Genomic DNA, 3,225 nt, shown 5'->3' on the forward strand with positions numbered 1-3,225 from the left:
ATGTTTTTAGTATGTTTTAGTTAGTTTTTAGTATATTTTTATTAGTTTTTAGTTAAAATTCACTTTTCTAGACTTTACTATGAGTTTGTGTGTTTTTCTGTGATTTCAGGTATTTTCTGCCTGAAATTAAGGGACCTGAGCAAAAATCTGATTCAGAGACTAAAAAGGACTGCGGATGCTGTTGGATTCTGACCTCCCTTCACTCGAAGTGAATTTTTTGGAGCTACAGAAGCCCAATTTTCACGCTCTCAACGGCGTTGGAAAGTAGACATCATGGGCTTTCCAGCAATATATAATAGTCTATACTTTGCCCGAGATTTGATGGCCCCAACTGGCGTTCCAAATCAGCTCAAAACTGCCCGGCGTTAAACGTCGAAACTGGCACAAGAATGGGAGTTAAACGCCCAAACTGGCACAAAAGCTGGCGTTTAACTCCAAGAGAAGTCTCTACACGAAAATGCTTCAATGCTCAGCCCAAGCACACACCAAGTGGGCCCGGGAGTGGATTTTTATGTAATTTACTCATTTCTGTAAACCCTAGGCTACTAGTTCTCTATAAATAGGACCTTTTGCTATTGTATTTTCATCTTTGGATCATTTTAGATCTCTAGATCATCTTTTGATGTCTAGTTCTTAGATTATTGGGAGGCTGGCCTCTCGGCCATGCCTAGACCTTGTTCTTATGTATTTTTAACGGTGGAGTTTCTACACACCATAGATTAAGGTGTGGGGCTCTGCTGTACCTCGAGTATTAATGCAATTACTATTGTTCTTCTATTCAATTCGGCTTATTCTTTGTCTAAGATATTCATTTGCACCCAAGAACATGATGAATGTAATGATTATGTGACACTCATCATCATTCTCACTTATGAACGAGTGCCTAACAACCACTTCTGTTCGACAAGCAAACAAGGCTTTAATGTTTATCTCTTGGATCCCTTAATCGGAATCTTCGTGGTATAAGCTAGATGATGGCGGCATTCAAGAGAATCCGGAAGGTCTAAACCTTGTCTGTGGTATTCTGAGTAGGATTCAATAATTGAATGACTGTGACGAGCTTCAAACTCGCGATTGTGTGGCGTTAGTGACAGGCGCAAAAGAATCACTGAGAGAATGGGAGGTAGCCACTGACAACGGTGAAACCCTACATACAGCTTGCCATGGAAAGGAGTAAGAAGGATTGGATGAAGACAGTAGAAAAGCAGAGAGACGGAAGGGACAAAGCATCTCCATACGCTTATCTGAAATTCTCACCAATGAACTACATAAGTATCTCTATCTTTATCTTTATGTTTTATTCATACATCATCCATAACCATTTGAGTTTGCCTGACTAAGATTTACAAGGTGACCATAGCTTGCTTCATACCAACAATCTCTGTGGGATCGACCCTTACTCGCGTAAGGTTTATTACTTGGACGACCCAGTACACTTGCTGGTTAGTTGTGCGAAGTTGTGATAAAGAGTTGAGATTGCAATTGAGCGTACCATGTTGATGGCGCCATTGATGATCACAATTTCGTGCACCACCAACCCCCCATTTCCTCCATAGCCAATGATGAACACTTAATTGCAACTCCTAGGGAGAACGATCCGAGGTTGAATTATTCTCGATCTCGGTTATTATAATTCGAATTTAAAAAATTTGATTTGGAAATTAATTGTTGGTCTAGACTATACTTTCAACGATGGAATTCTATTTTGTGAAAATCTAGATCAACGACGAATTCTTTTCATCAAGTTTTTGGCGCCATTTCCGGGGAGTTGCAATGGTGTATGTTATTAGCTATTTTATATATGTTAATATGTAAATAGCTTGCTCTTTGGTTCTCTTTTGCTTTTGTTGATGGTTGGAATTGGGATCACGGAGGACATTGGACATTCTAGCATTGGTGGGAAAGTCAAGCACAAGCCACCATAGCAAAGGCTCTCCCAATTGTCTAACTTAAAGACATTAAATAAAAGTGCTTGGTTACATCTTTCTAACTCTCCATCTCTTTGAGCACTTGTTTGTTTAATTTTTTCTTCTTTTAGTTAGCTTAGTTTGGTAGAATTTTGGTGTTGATCTTGTAGTTTTAGGATAGAATAAGTTTTGGGGTTGAAAATGCTATTTTGGATGCCATGTTTGGTGCCTTAGAGCACTAAAATTGTTTGAGAAAAATAGAGCATGTGCGTGCGCACACATCTGTGCCTACGCACACATCTGTGCCTACGAACACAACCCAAATTTTTCCATTATATGTGCGCACACCATTCTGTGCGTGCGCACACCAGCTTGCACCCCTTCTGGTGGGAGCATTCGCACGACTTGTGCGTCTGCACCCCTCTCGTTTTGCCTTTATGTGTGCGCACGGAACTATATGCATACGCACGCATGGCGAGATAGCCGGCATTTTTGACGTGTCATATTTTTTCTTAAAAAAAATAACCTACCTGTGCGTGCGCATAGCTTTGTTTGCACGCACAACCTTTGGAACCCCCTCTGCTCGCAGCACACGCACCCCTTGTGCATGGGAACACCCCCTATTTCCCTTTCTGTGCGTGCACACAGACTCTTATGTCCCTTCTGTTCGCAGTGCCCGCACGTTGTTGTACGCACGCACAACCACATTTTCCACCGCACACCCCTGTTTCCCCACTATTACACTTCTTTTCATCTCTTCTCTCTACTTCTTCTCTTCTTCTCTCTTCCACCCCTCTCTTCTCTTAATTTTTGCCTTCCTCTCTACTTGCTTTACTTTGTTTTGTTTGTATTTCATTCCTATTTTAGTAATTATGTTAGTTTTTGTTTAGTTGTTTGTTAATTGAATAAGTTGCAAGTGTTTGCTTATTGTTGATTGGGTTCCTTCTTGCTTAAATTTTGATTTAATGAATATATGCACTACGCATTAAGTCCTTTTGTGATTGCCTAATTGAATTGTGAGTTTGATGCATATGTTGTCGCGATCATATGTGTTAGGCTATTCCTTGTTTGGTATGCTAATCAAGATTTGTGCACTTTTAATTTAGTGAATTGAGTTGAACTACTTACTCATCATGGTTCTTAAGTGAATATAATCACATAACAAGGTATTTGTAACAAGCAAATTATACATGTGATTATTTTATTTTTCCTAAGGATGAATAAGTAGTCTCTTTTCGTTATTGAATTGGTTATTGTTAATTGTGCCATTTTATATCAATTTCGAGCTTTCACTTGCACAATTTCAATATCCAATATC

The sequence above is a fragment of the Arachis hypogaea genome, chromosome 10 (assembly GCF_003086295.3).
Source record: "Arachis hypogaea cultivar Tifrunner chromosome 10, arahy.Tifrunner.gnm2.J5K5, whole genome shotgun sequence".
NCBI classification, from domain to species: Eukaryota; Viridiplantae; Streptophyta; class Magnoliopsida; order Fabales; family Fabaceae; genus Arachis; species Arachis hypogaea.